This window comes from Aotus nancymaae, unplaced genomic scaffold (assembly GCF_030222135.1).
Source record: "Aotus nancymaae isolate 86718 unplaced genomic scaffold, 86718_ANA_hifiasm-v0.15.2.pri h1tg000077l, whole genome shotgun sequence".
Lineage (NCBI taxonomy): Eukaryota > Metazoa > Chordata > Mammalia > Primates > Aotidae > Aotus > Aotus nancymaae.
This window is the reverse complement of record NW_026988492.1, coordinates 20,336,659-20,355,450: the sequence shown is the minus strand read 5'-3', so window position 1 is coordinate 20,355,450 and position 18,792 is coordinate 20,336,659. Positions and strand designations below refer to the sequence as shown.

At 47.5% G+C, this 18,792-nt stretch overlaps 1 protein-coding gene across 10 annotated transcripts in view; it reads right to left on the bottom strand.

Moving 5' to 3' along the window:
- Positions 1-18,792, bottom strand: part of FRMD4A (FERM domain containing 4A) — a 679,421-nt gene that overhangs the window by 226,455 nt on the left and 434,174 nt on the right. Inside the window, exon 1 of one of the 10 annotated variants that reach the window (XM_064368422.1) lies at positions 17,564-18,126. The exons of 8 other annotated variants lie outside the window; for them this stretch is intronic. The gene's annotated coding sequence lies outside the window, so the exon portion shown is untranslated. Of the gene's footprint in view, positions 1-16,856; positions 16,910-17,563; positions 18,127-18,792 lie in introns of those variants that run through there. One more of the 10 variants, XM_064368423.1, reaches the window with a different exon arrangement.

Genomic DNA, 18,792 nt, shown 5'->3' with positions numbered 1-18,792 from the left:
AATTTGCCGACTTTGTTTCAGTGTCCAATTTAATCTGTCATTTTAAATGAAATTTTTAAAAAAATTTGCTTATATTGTGATCAATGGAAGGAGATAGTATTATTTACAACCATGGGTCTTATTACACAATAAGTTTTCACAGTTGTAAACGTTTTATTGATATTAAAATGATAATATGTGTGATTAAAGTAGAATGATGTGACTGCCATAATAGGCACACAAGAAATATTTTATATGAATAATAAACATAGATTTAAATAGCATGTATTGTTATATGCAGAATTTCAAGGGCAATTATGTAATATAGGTACTATACAACTTAATATGCACTCAGTGAAGTATGTTTTAATTTGCCCATTCTGTAGAAACATGCCCCAAAAGCCAGTCTCAGGAACATGTGCATTCTTTGTCATTCACATACGTATGTGACAAGCAGAATCCATTTGGATCTGCCCTCCGTGGTGGGTGAAGCCACATAGATAAGAGTTGGGGAACGAGCTCCCTTCCTCATAAACAATATTCTTTGTGTATTACTATGGTTGTACTCTCCACTGCCTCCCAGGGAGGTGTGGGGCAGAAAATAGTATTCTAGACCATCTGCAAGTTTTCCAAATTCCACCCTTGGGTCTTTGGTGGCTCTTGACACACAGTGGGAAAACGGCCATCTATGAAGTTGGTATGACCTGCTGGGCCACCTGATTTGCAAAAGCTGCAATGGGTACAAAGCGCCCCTGTCTTAAGTGCCTGAGTCCAAAGGCCACATGCTCAGATGCCAGGTCCTGCCACATTTAGTGGGAAGCACCCCACTCTGACAGCTGACTCCAGCAACACCCTTAAATCAGACCCAACTTCTAATGGCATCACAGCAAGACACATCTGAGAAACAGGGTCACTCAGAACTGGAGAAACATGAGTCCTACACGGGGGTCCCAGCTCCAGGAGGTCGAAAGGAAGTCTCCAACCCTCTTCATCCCAACGCAGAGCTGCAGGGAGAGCTTGGGGACCCGTAGTGCTTCCATGGGGGGAGGTTTCCACAGCGACTTTGACATCCACGTAGGGCAGTCCATCTGGGCTGGAGGCTGCCGCCTTTCTGTTTACGTAACCAAGTACTCTGGAAAGAGTTCTGCTGGAATGTTGCTGGCAGGGACTTCTTGCTCTTGCATGAGCTGTGCTGGCAGATCCCTCCTTCCATTCTTCTTGGGAGAGGTTTTGACACTGGCTGGCCGCCCCACGAACCATCCCAGACACTTCATGGAGATCTGCCCTGGGCACCTGGTCTGGTGGCAGCAGCTCCCTGGAGGGGACAAGTCCTAGAGCTGCTCTTTATGTAAGCCTGGGCATGGAGGGTCAGGCCAGAGAGGGGTGGAAAGGGCGAGGGAGAGGGCACCCAAACCCAAAAAGGCACCCCCTTCCTCATCAAGCCTCTTGGTGGAAATGCTGTCCCACACAATGCGATGGGCCTGGCGAATGAGAGTTCTAAATATATCCAGGGTGCATATCATTAGTGAGCAGTTACAGAAATAAAGACGTTATGTTGTATCTGTTAGTCAAATCAAAAATTCTAATTGGACACAGAACAATTTCTCAAAGCTTTCAGCAGGAGGTAATTACTGTGTTGACTACTTGTAGCAAAAAAAAAAAAAAAAAAAAAAAAAAAAAGGCTGAAATGGAGCCTAGTGTTTGGGCTGTTTCCATGAAAGAAGGAAGGAGAAAGATGTTTCTGCCTGAATCTGAGCTGATTAAAAGCTGGCTGGACTCCTGATCTTTGCTTCTTTCTGGTTTAACCAGTGACACTGGTAGCAAGCAGCTTACCATGTCACACCAAGTCCTTCAGTAACCAAGCTGCAGTGTATTTCCAGTATAACCTTCAGAAAAGACCTGGAAATAAGGCCGGGTATGGTGGCTCAAGCCTGTAATCCCAGCACTTTGGGAGGCCGAGGCAGGGAGATCACCTAAGGTCAGGAGTTCGAGACCAGCCTGGCCAGCATGGCGAAACCTCGGCTCTACTAAAAATACAAAAATTAGCTGGGCATGATGGTGAATGCCTGTAATCCCAGCTAACTACTGGAGAGGCTGAGGTAGGAGAATCACTTGAACCCAGGAGGTGGAGGTTGCAGTGAGCTGAGATCATGCCACTGCACTCCAACTCCAACCTGGGGGACAGAGTGAGACTCCATCTCAAAAAAATAAATAAATAAATAAGAAAGAAAAGAGCAGGGAGTGGGTCTGTAACTAGATAATGGTATAGGGAAAGCCAGAATTTTAAATCGGTACAGAAAGATGATATCCTTCCTTGTGTCTAGTGATAATGGTATAGGGAAAGCCAGAATTTTAAATCAGGACAGAAAGATGATATCCTTCCTCGTGTCTAGCCCTGAGCATCACACAAATTATTAACTAAAAGTACAGGGTCACAATTCCTGATTGTGGTGATGGTTTCCCTGGTATAATCATATATTAAGACACCCAAAAGTATATTTTAAATATGTATAGTTTATTGTACGTCAACGATATAATAAATCAATTTAAATATGAGAGTTCACACTTTGTGAGGCTGAGACTGACCAGTCTGGACAACACAGTGAGACCCATCTCTAAAAAAAAAAAATACAAAAATTAGCCAGGTGTGGTGGCTCACGCCTGTAATCCCCAGTGCTTTGGGCTGGAGTTCGAAACCAGCCTAGGCAACATAGCAAGACCCCATCTCTCCAAAAGAAACTTTTTTAAAAATTAGCTGGTTCACGCCTGTAATCCCAGAACTTTGGGAGGCAGAGGCGGATGGATCGCCTGAGGTCAGGAGTTCGAGACTAGCCTGACCAGCATAGTGAAACCCCGTCTCTACTAAAAATACAAAAAATTAGCTGGGCATGGTGGCACGTGCCTGTAATCCCAGCTACTCAGGAGGCTGAGGCAGGAGAATTGCCTGAACCCACGAGGCAGAGGTTGCGGTGAGCCGAGATCGCGGCATTGCACTCCAGCCTGGGTAACAAGAGCGAAACTCCGTTTCAAAAAAAAAAAAAAATTAGCTGGGTGTGGTAGTGGGCGCCTGTAATGTCAGCTACTCGGGAGGCTGAGGTTGCAATGAGCTGAGATTGTGCCATTGCACTCCAGCCTGGGCAATAAGAGCGAGACTCCGTCTCAAAAAGAAAAAGAAAAAGAAAAAGAAAAAAAAATTAGCCAGGCTTGGTGGCATGTGCCTATAGTCCCTAGTACTCAGGAAGCTGAGTTGGGAGAATCGCTTGAGCCCAGGAGTTGGAATCTACAGTGAGCCATGATGACACCACTTACTCCACCCTGGGCAACAGGGTAATACCACATCCCCCGCAAAATAAATAAAATAAAATAAGAGAGAGAAATTTGTGTCACATTATCAAAAAGAGACCATCAGGAGCATGACATTGAGGGTTCAATTTGTACAATAGCACATCTCAACAGAATTCTTCACATTGAGGAATTCTTTTCTTCTTCTTCTTCCCCTTCCTCCTCCTCCTCTTCCTCCTCCTCCTCCTGCTCTTCTTCCTCCTCTTCTCCTCCTCCTTCCTCCTCCTCCTCCTTTCTCTTCTTCCTCCTCCTCCTCTTTCTCCCTCCTCCCTTCTCCTTTTCCTTCTCCTCCTTCTTTTTGTAGAGATTAGGTCTCACTATGTGACCCAGGCTGGTCTCAAACTCCTGGCCTCAAGCGATTCTCCCATCCTAGCCTCCTGAGTTGCCGGGATTACCGGTGTGAGCCACCACGCCTAGCCATTTTTCATAGGTTATATTCTTTTTATTTGAAGCCTGGTGCTTACATATTTTTACAGATGCTGTCATACTCAGTACTGAACCCTGGAGCTGGCGGTCTTCCGTGCTTTAAATATCATTTGTACGTGGGTGAGCTTCAACTCTGTGTCTCCACTGTGGTGTCTCCTGACCCTGGTTTGCGAAGAATTATGCACAAAACTGCCCTCTGCACACCTCACTTGGAGCCCTGTTAAACATCCCAAGCTCAGCGAGTCCCAGATGGAATTCTGATCTCAGTTTCCCCCAACCACAGCTTCCCCTCCCCGGTAATGGTAGCTCTGCCTTGTCATCTCCACTTTCTGCCCTTTTGGTCCCAAATCCAGTACTCTTCCCTTTATCACATATCCTACATCAAACCCCCAGAAAATCCTGTTGGTTTTGTCTTCAAAATATCCAGAACCTGAACATTTTTCACCATCATCTTCATCATCACCAGCACTTATCTGGATTCTTGCAAATGTGCTTCCAACTCTTCCCAGCTTGCAGTCTCACCCCACATGGCACCCAAACCATCCCTGCATGGCTTCTGTGGGACCAGGGGCTCCCCAGCTCCACACTGCCCCCCAGGGTAGAGCCTTAAAGGCCCATGTGACTCCCACCAGTCCTCACCCTGTACCACACGGCTCTGTGACACCGAACCCCTCTTGTTCCCTGCCACACTCCTGCCTCAGTGCCTCTGATGAACTCCGTCCTCTGCTTGGAATGCTCCCCACCTCCTGACGCCCACCTGGCTCACCTCCTCATATCCTTTCAGTCTCTGCCCAGTGACTACCTTTCCTAGGGGTCTACAAGACCCCTGCGTTTCAAAGAGCAACTTATCACACTTCCCTTCCTCTGCATCATTTTTCTTTGTAGCAATTGCCAGCTTCTAGCATCCTCTGTCATTTACTTATCGATCATGTGGACTGTCTGCCCCTTCCCCTTCGAACACAAGCTCCCCAGGGGCAAGACTGGGTTGGTTTTTCTCACTGCCACATTCCTGGAACGTACAAGGCATACCAATAGGTATGTGTTGGATGACTGAATAACTGGGTGTGTGCACGAATGAATGAACTTGTGACACTCAAATACTTTCCATCATTTGCCAGCTGGGGTTTGCCAGGATAGCACTTCCATAGAAAAAAAAAAGAGAGCTGGGTGTGGTGGCTCAGACCTGTAATCCCAGAGCTTTGAGAGGCTGAAGTGGAAGGATCACTTGAGGTCAGAGTTCAAGGTCAGCCTGGACAACCTAGTGAGAACCCCACCTCAAAAAAAAAAATTATTTGGGCATGGTGGTATATGCGTGTAGTTCCAGATACTGGGGAGGCTGAGATGGGAGGATCACTTAAGCCCAGGAGTTCGAGGCTGCACTGAGCTATGATTGCACCACTGCACTCCAGTTTGAGTGACAGAGCAAGAATGGGCCAGAGAGAGAAAGAGAGGTGTCACACTATCCTTATTCTCTTCCCTTTTGACATTGAAACAGGCAAAGAGAGAAGGCAGAGCTGCCTAGCAGAGAGAAGAGCTGACCACAGGTAGGGACCCTTGGCTGGAGTAGGAAACAGTCCCTACAGATCTATGCAAATGATCTACAAGTCAAGAAAGGAGAAATCACAAGGTGACATGAGGTTCTCAGTTACATTTCTGAGCACCTGCCAAATGCCAGGGATAACACTGAGTGCTGTGTAATCAACGATGAAGAAGATATGGTCAGAACCCTAAAAAGTGATGGCGGGAGGCATGTGAACAGGTCGTTCCTGTCCCTGGGATCAAACTGGGACTGCCTTCTAGCATGGATGCTTCAGGAGAATAGAGGAGGAGAACTCGCCTCTGCTTGGAGGAATAGGAGCAGGGAACACTGGACACTTGGAGTAAAGAATGAGCAGGAGTGTTCCAGGCAGGAAAGGAATGGGAGGGGCATGGCAATGTGAAGGGAGCAATTGCAAAGGCTGAAGTCCAGATGAAGTCAAATATGGTTGGGGAGAGGCAAGGGTGTGTGTGTGTGTGTGTGTGTGTGTGTGTGTGTGTGAGTGTGTGTGTGTGCATGCTTGTGTGTGATGGTTAACGTAAGATGTTTAAGAAATAAGAAGCCCATAGAGGCTGGGTGTGGTGGCTCACACCTGTAATTCCAGCACTTTAGGAGGCTAAGGCGGGCAGATCACAAGGTCAGGATTTCAAGACCAGCCTGGCCAATATGGTGAAACCCTGTCTCTATTAAAAAAAGATACAAAAATTAGCCAGGCATGGTGGCAGACACCTGTAGTCCCAGGCACCTGTAGTCCCAGCTACTTGGGAGGCTGAGGCAGGAGAATCTCTTGAACCCAGTAGGTGGAGGTTGCAGTGATTGCACCACTGTACTCCAGCCTGGGTGACAGAGCGAGATTCTGTTTCAAACAAAAAAAAAAAAAAAAGAAGAAGGCCCTAGATTGTGATAGGCCTTTTGTTCCATGTTAAGGACTGTGGTCTACAGAGAATGCAGGTGCAGGGGTGGGGGCTGTGGATGTGGCGGGGGCATAGGAAGCTGGCAAAAAGATAAGCTGTGATGATTTTACAATGACTCAAGAAAGAGAGCCCCTAAACTGTGACAATGGCAGCGAGCACCTCACCCTAAAAGAATGTGGGAAGACAATGTATGGACGAGGCACTGGAGAAATTTGATTGGAAAGATTAGCTGCAGAAGAGCTGACTCCTAGCAATGCCGAAAGAGGAAGCTGGAGGCCGGCCTGGTGAGTCACATCACGGGACAATGAGGTCTGAGCCTTGGAGGAAGAGGAAGGGGAGTAATGAGAAAACCACAGGTGTGACCAGTAATCACAAAGGGAAACAGCAAAGCATTTGTGAGCTCTGGAATCCTACCCCGCGAGGCTGCTTTGGGGAATAGTACTTAGGGAACACTGGTAAGTAGCCAAACCCAGAATCAGCCATTTCAAAGCCAGATGGACAGACAGGCCCCTTCAGGAAAGGTCTGCTGGGAAGGCACAGGGCCGATGCCATGTGTCCTCTTCGTCCTCACTGCCCAGCCAGCAGGGCAAGCCACGGCACTTGAGCTCCTCCATCCCATCTTTCCTACAAATGACGAATGCTCGCATATTGGCTTTTATCTACATCCAATACAAAACCAAAAAAGCCACAGTATAAAACTTAGAGTTTATGCCTTTTTTTTTTTTCTTGCGACACATGCTCTGTCACCCAGGCAGTAGTGCAGTGTCACTATCACAGCTCACTGCAACCTCTGCCTTCTGGACTCAAGCGATCCTCCCACCTCAGTCTCCTGAGTAGCTTAGACAATGGGTGAATGTCACCACACCCGGCGAATTTTTGTATATTTTATAGAGACGGGGTTTTACCATGTTGACCAGGCTTATCTCGAACTCCTGACCGCAAGTGATCCTCTTTGGGTGGGCCTCAAGCCCCGCAAAGTGCTGGGATTACAGGCGTGAGCCACTGCGCCCAGCCAGTTTATGAAATTTTTTAGTTAAGTTTTGTCAGTTCTCTAGGATTGGGGTCAGTTTCATTGGCAAAAAGCAAAGGAGGATCTAGCTGCTTAAGAAACAAAGTGCTGGCCTGGCAGGGTGTCTCACGCCTGTAATCCCAGCACTTTGGGAGGCCAAGGCAGGCGGATCACCTGAGGTCCGGAGTTCAAGACTAGCCTGGCCAACACGGTGAAACCCTGTCTCTACTAAAAATACAAAAAAGTTAGCCGGGTGCAGGGGTGCATGCCTGTAATACCAGCTACTTGGGAGGCTGAGGCAGGAGAATCGCTTGAACCTGGGAGGCGGAGGTTGCGATGAGCCAAGATCGCGCCACTGCACTCCAGCCTGGGTTAAAAAGCGAGACTTCGTCTCAAAGAAATAAAGAAACAAAGCACTGTGTTTTTGAATAGTATTCTCTGAGTATTTGGATACCTCTCCCACTTGGAAGTCGCAGATCTCTGCATGGAAATAACACAAAATATTGACTAATTTACAACTGTAGGAACAGGAAGGCAAACAAACTAAATTGTTGTGGATGACAAAAGCCGTATTTTCCACAATAAAGTAAGGAAGGAACCACAAACAAATACCAGCTTATAATTTCTCCATCAAATGACAGACACACTCCACCCTGTCTAGGCAAAAGATGGCCATAAGCTGTCCCTTAGGGCTCACCGAAAATATATCCTAGGCTTGGATGCAGATATAACGTTCTATAAATACTCTCCCCGTTTGCACATTTGCTTAATGTCTTTCTTCTGTTGCCTGTGTGTGCCTGTTTAATCAGTCTCCAGAAGACAGATGATCTCTCATTCTGATTTTATTTAACATTTAGAAGGTTATTAAGTGCTCACAATTTTTTTGATGAATATTACACAAATTGACACGGTGACTTCTCGTATCACAAGGAAACTATCCCAGTATATTCACCATGCTTGAGTGGTTGATGCAATGGAAAAGAAAAAAAAAAAAAAAAAAAAACTCCAAAAGGCAAAAGGCATCCCGTATGCTCATGATCTAGGCTTATTTCTGCCATTAACTTGTTGCATTAATGAGTTGGGTGGAATATAATAAATAAATAGTAGTTGAAAATCTCCCTCATTAATGGCAATAAATGGGAAGTAGCCAAAGAACATTATGGAGTGATTACAGTGTTGCCTTTTTTGTTCAGAAAAGGATGGAACTGCCATTCATTGACCTTATCTTGGTAATTCTTGTATCTTTTCTAGTTTTTTTTTCAAAATAAAACTCTATCTGATCATTTTTGAAAGAGAATTGTCAAGCGTGGGGGCTCACGCCTACAATCCCAGCACTTTGGGAAGCTGAGGCAGGTGGATCACTAGGTTAGGAGTTCAAGATTAGCCTGGCCAACATGGTGAAACCCTGTCTCTACTAAAAATACAAAAAATTAACCGGGCGTGGTGCGGCACGCCTGTAATCCCAGCTACTTGGGAGGCTGAGGCAGGAGAACCGCTTGAACTCAGGAGGCAGAGGTTGCAGTGAGCCAAGATCACGTCACAGAGCAAGACTTTATCTCGAGGAAAAAAAAGAAAATTAAAGGATTTTAGAAATTCTTAGAATTGGTGATATAATACATTAGGTCAGAGGCAAAGTCATCTGTCCTTTCTTCTTTCCCCTCCCACAACCAACCTTCTCTACCGTAATGTTCCAGGACTCCGTGGAGACCCAGATGTAGCAGATGAGCTCCCAGTGATAGACCCAATCCCTTTCCACAGCTAGAAGACTCTATGACATCCTGCCACCTGCCATTCTTCACAAACCCTTTCTGTTTCTAACAAGGTAAGAAGGTCTAGGGTCATGCGTTCATCTGCAGAACCCTTTCTGAAAGGCTAAGTGACACTTATGAAATATCAGGGCTAACATCTGTCCACTTATACCACTTTCTGTCTATAAAATTCATTTCAGTTTTATAAGTGAGGACGCATTATTGATTTCAGTAGCATCTCCACTTCCACAGCCAGCTGCCTTCTTCGAGGGTTCAAATCCCCCCCCAAAGTTAGCATCCTTGAGCCTTCCAGTAATATAAGTAAGCCAGACTGGGGAGGGGGAAATACAAAGACAAAATCTCTTATTCTAGAACAGTCTCCTGGCCAAATGCAGTAGCTCATGCCTGTAATCCCAGGGTTTGGGAGGCCAAGGCAGGAGGCTTATTTGAGGCCAGGAGTTTGAGACTAGCCTAGGAAACACAGCAAGATCCCATCTCTCCAGAAAAGAGTCTCCCATACCTTTTGAGAGTCAGATGCTTTGCAAATATTAACTAATTTGCTCCTCTGAATGTTACTTATAAATAAAACAACCAAGTCTCAGAGAGATTCAGTAATTCACCCAAGGCCACATAAGCAGCAGCAGAGTTAGATGACCAAACCCAGGGCGAGATGGCGCCACCCTCCCCTCTGTTTGCCATCCCAGGTTGCACCACGTAGATCCGTGTCAGGTGGCAGGGACTCCAGCCTTGGTACAGCAGCTGAGACCAGGGCGAGGTCCCTCAATGCCTGTGTGCTTTTCCTCATTTGCAAAAACTATCTAGATACCCCCTTTCATTCCTAAAGCACCGTATCTCTAAAACATTTGATTGGCTGGATAATCCCCAGATCACCCATGCACGTGGTTTGTAGACTGCACCAGGCATTGACTGTGCTGGGCAGCCCATGGCTGCAGCTCTTGCTAACAGCAGCCCTTGCTTCAACTGCCTTCTGTATATGCTTCTCCCCTCCTGCCAAGACCTGCAGGCTACATCTGTGCTGCTGGTCACTCTGTAGTTCCTCTGTTACAAAACACTCAAGCAGCCCCATAAAAGGGGATTGAGGAGGCCGAACACTGCTCCCCATTGTGCTGCACTCAGTGTCTGCTTCATGTCCTCATCACCCTCCCCTCTCTTCTGCTCTCTCTCTGAGCAACAGAGAAATAAATATCAGATATGTATCGGGGGTGGCCAGTGGGAGCAGGGAGATGGACAAGCCAACGCTAGACTCCCGGCTATTGGTAGGTATGTCGCCTAGCTCTGGAGGACCTCACACTGTCTGGCTTCCTAGTTTGGGTTTGTCACATCTATATACTTCTTCCCAGGCATGTGGCGAGAGTGTAATTGTGCATTTTATGGTTATGAATGGCACAGCCTGGCAACTCGCCGATTATTATTTCCATTCCCTGTCATGCATTATCAATCTAATTCCCCATTACATGCTGTTTTTTTTTTTTTCATGCTTTCCTCATACAGCAAGGGCGAAGAAAGGCAAAAGCCCTGCAAAGAAAGCTACCTTACCAAAGAACAGGCTAATCCCACAGGAAATTGTGGAGTGATAACTTCAAGTGTGCCAGGAGAGGTTTTGGCTTTGAAGTGAAAAGCACCATTATGACGTTTGATATTTTGCATTAGGACCAGGAGTCCAGGCTTTAAGGTTGGTAATGTATTGCTAACTGAGGAAGAGAAGCCACCCCACAGTATAAACGCAGAAGAGTGTAGACACAGGAGGGCCTAACAAGCAACACTGGATCTGTTTGGACTTCAGAAACCTGAAAAACCAGCCAAGCATGGTGGCATGTGCCTGTGGTCTCAGCTACTCTAGGAGGCTAAAACAGGAGGATTGCTTGAGCCCAAGAGTTGGAGGCTACAGAGTGCTACCATTGCACCATTACACTACAGCCTGGGCAGCAGAGGCCGAACACTGCTGGGGTGTTTAGACCACCGGGGTTTTCCAGATTTCTTTTTTTTCTTTCTTTTTATTTTTTAGAGACAGGGTCTCCCTCTGTTGCCCAGGCTAGAGTGCAATGGTGCGATCGTAACTCACTGCAGCCTCCAACTTTTGTGCTCAAGCAATCCTCCCATTTTAGCCTCTTGGAGTAGCTGGGACTACAGGTACATACCACCATGCTTGGCTGGCTTCTCAGGTTTCTGAAGTCTAAGCAGATCCATGTTGGGGTGTGGTCTGAAACATTCACTTGGTGATTTGCTTATACAACCAGGGTCTGGAGAGTGCTTAACATGCACAGAAGGTTAATGTAGTGAGTGTCTGCAAACAAAATGTATGCAGTAGCCATGGATTGGCAAATAGTGGCTAAGAAGACAGCAACATCATGAGGTCAAGAGATCAAGACCATCCTGGCCAATATAGTGAAACCCTGTCTCTACTAAAAATACAAAAATTAGTTGGGTGTGATGGCACGCGCCTGTAGTCCCAGCTACTCAGGAGGCTGAGGCAGGAGAATTGCTTGAAACTGGGAGGCAGAGGTTGCAGTGAGGTGAGATCGTGACACTGCACTCCAGCCTGGCAACAAAGTGAGACTCTGTCTCAAAAAAAAAAAAAAAAAAAAAAAAAAAAGGAAGACAGGAGCAAGGAACATGTGAATGTAAGTCAGAGTCTGGGGCAAAGGGTAAGCGTGTACCAATGCTCTTGACCACACACAACAAGTTTCTTCTTCTATTGCATCATTCAGTGGCCAGCATCCTCTTTTGTTTTGTTTTTTTTTAGACGGACTCTCACTCTGTTGCCCAGGCTGGAGTACAGTGGTGGTGATTTCGGCTTACTGCAACCTCCACCTCCAGGGTTCAAGCAATTCCCCTGCCCCAGCCTCCTGAGTAGCTGGGATTACAGGTGCATGCTACCACACCCGGCCAATTTTTATAGAGACGGGGTTTCACTATGTTCGTCAGACTTGTCTTGAAGTCCTGACCTCGTGATCCACCCACATCAGCCTCCCAAACTGCTGGGATTACAGGTGTGAGCACCGTGCCTGGCCGGAGATCCACCTTTAAAACAAAAAGCCAGAAAACTCCCCACAGCATAGAGATCGTACTTCCTAACAAGCTATATCCTACAAGCTACTTCTCTGAATGAGAGTTAGTTATGCTTGTACGTCTGTAGTGAGGTTACTCATTTGGTTCAAACTGAGACCACCACTCATTTCTTCTTGATTATTTGGTAGTAATAAGCCCACTGAACTGAACCAGATCCCCCACAGTCCTCTATCACTTTCCAACAATCGTGGCTTTTATTCTTAGCAGTGATCTCCACCTTTAAGTGGAAGAGGAAGACTGTTTATCTTTGGGGAGAAAATGCCCAATTTCCAATGATATAGTTAAGAACTGAACACACATACACACACACACACAGGCCCCCTAAATAAGCATTGGCCCCCTAAATAATGCCTATTGGCATTATTCAATAGGCATTGCATAGAGCTGGTTACTTGCAATGTAAGGGTGTATCTAAATTATTCCTTACAAGAGAAAGATGTGCTGATTCCATGGGACAAAGGAAAGGGTGGCAGCTGATGGATTTAGGGAGCTAAAATGAAACTGCTGTGGAGAGAAGTTTTGATAAGCTGGATTTATGCTGATGCGGAAAACTTCTTGCAGAAGAGAGCGGTGAGACCGTCTGGCCTTTGTGTGCCATCATGACTCTGAAGCCCAAAGTTCCAAGAACTACTGTATCAGCTCTGGAGATGAAATATTCTGAAACGAAACAATGGAAAATACTACTGCTATACTTCAGTCTGCTTACGGCTGGAATAAACACCTCAAGAGAAAATCCAGCACACCTTTCCCCACGAGATCAGATTTTTAGCAGCCACTTTCCCTAATTTTCTGACTCTGATTTTGCCATTGTAGGAAAAATCAAAATATCTACATACCCTCCACAACTGATGTGATGATCCCTTTGCTTCCTTTTCTCACGTCAATGCCTAACTTTTCAGAGACATCCAACATCTTTTTTTTTTTTTTTGAGTTGGAGTTTCACTCTGCCACCCAAACTGGAGTATAATGGTGCAATCTTGGCTCACTGCAGCCTCCGCCTCCTTGGTTCAAGCAATTCTTCTGCCTCAGCCTCCCGAGTAGCTGGGATTACAGATGCCCGCCACCATATCTGGCTAACTTTTGTATTTTTAGTAGAGACAGCGTTTCACCATGTTGGACCAGGCTGGTCTCGAACTCCTGGCTCAGGTGATTGGCCCGCTTCAACCTCCCAAAGTTCTGGGATTACAGACGTAAGCCATGGCGCCCGTCCCCAACATCTCTTTGTTGTTGTTGTTGTTCCTTTCATGATATTTCTTTCTTTTTCTTTTTCTTTTTTTGAGACAGAGTTTCGCTCTTGTTACTCAGGCTGGAGTGCAATGGCGCGATCTCGGCTCACCGCAACCTCCGTCTCCTGGGTTCAAGCAATTCTCCTGCCTCAGCCTCCCGAGTAGCTGGGACTACAGGCGTGTGCCACCATGCCCAGTTGATTTTTGTATTTTTAGTAGAGACGGGGTTTCACCTTGTTGACTAGGATGGTCTTGATCTCTTGACCTCGTGATCCACCCGCCTCGGCCTCCCAAAGTGCTGGGATTACAGGCCTGAGCCACCGCGCCCGGCCCTCCTTTCATGACTCCATTTCTAGAGAGCAGTGGACAGCGCAGTATCAGAAATGGGCAAGGTGGGGTGAATGCATAAAAATGCAGTGTCCTGGGGAGGTCATGAGGGCACATGGGCCTGAGTTACCTGCTGATCCTGTTAAGGTAAGAGAGCTCCTGTTTTAGCTCAAGAGGAATATAATTTTTAGGGTTTAGACAGAAGAATCATTAGAAGGTCATTACCCTATTGCCCTCCTATGAGGCCCCAGAAATTGCTTCTATGATGCTGAGATTTTTCACAACAAATAAACCAAAAAAGAGAATTTCTGCCACAAGTGTTATCCTCACATCAGGTGCTATCCAAAAAATATGACGTATGAATAAGTCACTGCTGACCCCAGACTGAGACGTTCTAATACTCCATGGAGAGTAGTTTAAAAGAACTTCATAAGCTAGTTAACTGTTAGCATGTCTAGTTCTCATTTTGACATACTGCACTAGGAATTCTCCAAAATGTATACTGTTCCTTTTTTTAAAATATGCAAAACTATCTAAGAACAAAGCTTCAGATTGTAAATTGCTCCATTACAGTTTCATTCAGTGTGATGCGTCAGGCTAAACCCACGTCTTGTAAGGGGTAAGTATATGGCTTGCAGGACACATGAACTACAAGCATGCTACACACCCGTGTGCATGCAAACATAAACAATGTGAACACAAGTGGTATATTTAGGCAGTAAAGTCAGTAATGATCTTTGATGGTGGTCTCGCCCGACACTTACTTAAAGACAAAGGTAGCCTGGCAAGTCCCCTCAATATGAGACCTCCTGAACCTTCCTCATCCTTTTCTTTCACATAACAAACCAATCCCACTTTTTGCATCCACTCCTTAAGGCTGACTCAAGAGCTCTTTCCTTGGTGTCTCTTGCGTGTCTGCTATTCTAGAGAGCTCTTCTTCCAAGTTCCAGAACCAAACAAGGACTCATTTTGTGTCTTTTCCTTTGACCTCAGGCTGTAACTTTGCTGTGACAATAAAATCAAGGGTGGTGTGCATCTGGGACACTGTTTTCATGGATTATGAAATCAGCAACTCACTGAACCTCAAGGGCTCTCAGTTTCCCCAATGACAGGATCATGCTAATGGCGCCAGCCACCTGCCAGGCTATCAGGGGACTTGATACAATGTCTACAAATTACAAAGAGACCCTGTGCCATAAATAACAAGTCTTATTAATAAAATTAGTTCAAGACAAATGCCAAAAACAATATAGCAATAGCAGTGGCAGATCACACTTGGTCAGAACAAAAGAAGGTGGAGAGATTTTCTGATCCTCATTTCTACTAAAACAATTCCCCTTTAATGAATTTAATTCCCCTTTATTTTTCCCCCTAAAATATTACTTCTACCCACACAACGTTAAGCACCAGTCATTACTTCTCTCCAACTTATCTGGAGGAAACATTGTATTCATTGGCTGGACAATCTAGTGTTAATTTCAAAGCGAGTCCAAATATTGCCTCTAATTCAATTAATTGTAGCTTTTTAACTTCTCGGGACCAAGTGGATTCAAATCTATTTGCCACAGGACCCATATTCCTGCTGCACCCTAAATAAACTCAAACATCCTTTGCAACAGAATGGATCCAACAGAGTACAACGTACAAATTGGCTCATCTCCTGACCTTCTAGGTTGCAAGAGACAAGTGTAACACTTTGAGAACCAAATCAGATTTCTGTTGATTTGAGACTTTGGGCTTCTGGCCCTATCCAAGTCACATTTCAACATAAATGGGGCTTAATGCTATGAATGGGCTTGATGCAATTTAAAGACCGAAAACAAAATAATGAAATGTGTCTTCCTCTCCCCTCACTGCTGCCCACCCTCGCCTCCACTCCATGCAAAAGCACTTTGCTGCACATTTGAAGGACGAGGCATACACAGCTAAGTTTCATGAAGTCAAAGTGACACATTACTGTATCCAGTTCCTAAGGTACTTTCCCCAGTGTCAGCAGTGGCTTCCCAGGATGAAGTCAGCAGTTTGTCCCGGGTTCTCTGAGCGGTGCTTTCCCACGGATCAGTCATGCTGGTGGAAAAGGACGACTTACGGATTCGGAGGTGGAAGGGGGGTACCAGCGGCTGAACCCTGAATCAGGTCAAGGCACATCCAATCCCAATAGAACTGGCTGTCACCACCGACCAGCTCAGACTTAGAAATGTGCCTATCTAGGTTTTCCAAGCAACCGCTTTCATCACTATCTGTGAGGATTCCAACTGAAAGAAGCCAGAAACAGCAGTAGCAGCGTCTCCATCGGGATGCTCCATTCATACGGGAGCCAGAGCCGCCGCATCCATTCATGGTGGGGTCAGGGAGTCCTTTGCGGGCATTGGTTCTCACGTCTCAGCAAGCTGCACATCCCGGGGGGCTGGCATGGCTGCCTCGTTCAGAATGAGGATGTCTATTAAGAAGCCGCCGCCAGAGCTATTATTAGCACAGCCACCCCTTGGAAATTTCGCAGAATACGCCTGAATCTACGAGCAGTTACTCTGCTCACAGGGTACTGGAGAAAAAGGCACCGAGTCTCTCGTTACACACAGGCAACCCACACAGCTCTCTCTCCGTGCGGCACCGGGGAATCTTTTCCGAATTCAACGTGCACCAACATTTGAGCAGCTGCCTCCAATATAGAAGCAACGCATTTAGCCAATTTTAAGTGAGCACGTACTAAAGGAGGGTTCCCTTCTGTTTTCCTCCCCTTCCCAGCGTTCGTTTTCTCTGCATCAAACTTGCTGCAGCCATTTGGAACGTAAAAAGCAATTCATCTTAGCAGCCCCGGGCAGCGGCGACCGCGGCCGGCCCCGCCACCCTTGTCTGCAACGCCCTGTCCTGCACCCCCAGGAAGGGGCTCCCCTGTCACCTCCAAAAAATGGTTTTAAAAAAGCCCACCCAGCCTGCCTAAAGCCACGTCCTTTCCAATCTCCCCGGGTGGATTCAGACAGCGTGGGACTGAGGTGCCTAAGGCGGGGGGCGGGTGGGGGGTGGGGGGAGAGAGCGAGCGCGCGTGCCGCGGGGAGGGCTGCAGCAGAACGCACAGTATGTGCCCCACGTGGGGTTTGCATTTAAAAACTGTAACATACGAGAAATTAACGACTCCAGGCCCCCAGTCAAGAAGCAGCGGCGCGTCCCTTTCCCCGGCCCAGCGTGAAAACACAGAAGGCGAAGGGCTACAGCCAGTCGCCTCCCTGCCACAGCCACCGGGAAACAAAGACACATTACCTTTTATTTTCTGCGCTTCCAAAGGAGCCGAGGAACTTCAGGCTGGAAGCGTCTGGTCCCTCGTAACGGGCGTCCCATTCGCCCGGGCGCAGGCCCTTGGCCTACTAGGCGGCCTCGGCGCCCGCAGCCGCCCAGCCAGAGCTGGCGCGCCCCCGCCCCGTCCCCGCCGCCGCCCCTACCGCGGGCCCTCGGCGTCAGCCCATCGCCTGCTCGCGCCTCTCGCGCCGAGCCTGGCCCGGAGCCAGGGAGCCCCGCCGCCGGCCCGCCCCTCGCCCGCGCCCGGCCCGCCGCATGGTGGTGCGCCCCGCGCGCCCCGAGTCAGCCCCCGGCGCGCCGCTAGGTCGGGTGCAAGGCGGGCACCGCGCGCCACCACCGCCGCCAACGCCCGCCGCAGGGTCTCCGAGCGCCGCCAGATCCTGGACAACAATGCGCGCCCCCGCCCGTCTGTAAAGCCGGGGACGCCCCGGGTCGCCCCCAGAGCCGGCTCGGCTTCCCAGCCCCTCTCCGCCGCACCAGCTGGCGAGACAAAGTTCGCTCCGGGATAAGGCTGCGCGCCTCCGAAGCGCGCGGGATGCCCAGCACGGCGGTCACCAAGCGGGGGACCCCCGGCTCCCCCACAAAACCCACCCAAAGCCACCGCACGAGGCCCTCTCCTACCCTGCGGACCCGGAGGCGGCAGCTCCCTCGGCTGAAGGCGCAGCTCTTACCCCTCGATCTAGTCCAATTGTCTTGAATTTTAGTCTCGCCTCAACTCTTCAATGGAAGTTGCTGCAGCATAACCCAGTCGTGGGCTATTGTCAAGGCTTTGTAACAATGACTGGGAGAGGGAGACTTCCATGGCCAGAGACCCGGGGGAGGAAAGCGGGCTGACACGTTCTCTTTCCAAAAAAGAGAAACTCTGGGAAGATTCCCCACCAAGTACAATAACTCAATTCACAGGGTATGTCTAAATGTTTATCGCTTGAGGAGCTCAATTTGCTCTTAGACACATTTTTTTTTTCATGAATTGTCAAAACATGGTGATAAAATAAAAGGGGATGCTGGCAGGAGCCTCCACTTAGCAAAAGCAGACTTGTTTCTGGGGTAAAAACTTTCTCTAGAATCCGTGCGTCTCTTTAATTTCCAACCTGCACCCATCCACTCTTCAGGGGAGAGACTGGATTTCCTCCCACCACAGCTGATCTAGTACCTGGTAGATCCAGAACCATCATTTCCAGGAGACAGGTGGACTCTGAGGACTTACGAACTTTGTGATAAAAAGAAATCACGCACATCTTATCTTCCAGCTGACTGAAAAGGGGAGAGACTGGATTTCCTCCCACCACAGCTGATCTAGTACCTGGTAGATCCAGAACCATCATTTCCAGGAGACAGGTGGACTCTGAGGACTTACGAACTTTGTGATAAAAAGAAATCACGCACATCTTATCTTCCAGCTGACTGAAAATTAAACCCTTTTCCAGTAACAGGTCATGTTTTGTTTTCTAAACAACACTGGCAAAAATTTTTACCAGCTCAAAGGCCTCACACTCCATAGAAAGGGAAAGTGTAGACAGTTAGTGTTGGAATAAAAGTTAAACACTGGTGTTAAGGAGCACCTGTTCTGTTTGTTTGTTTGTTTTAGAGACAGGGTTTCACTCTGTCACCCAGGCTGGAGTCCGGTGGTATGATCATGGCTCATTGTAACCTCCCCCTCCTGGCCTCAAGTGATCCTCTTGCCTCAGCCTCCTAAGTAGCTGGGACCACAGGCACACCCCACCACACCCTGCTAATTTTTGCATTTTTTGTAGAGACAACGTTTTGTCATGTTGCCCAGGCTGGTCTTAATTACCTGTCTTATTTCAAGCTGAGTGGGGACTTGATGATCTGAATCTGAGGAACGGGAAGCCAGGTTTGAATGGGATTCCCAGGTACCTCTCTAAAGTCCGTGGGGCTG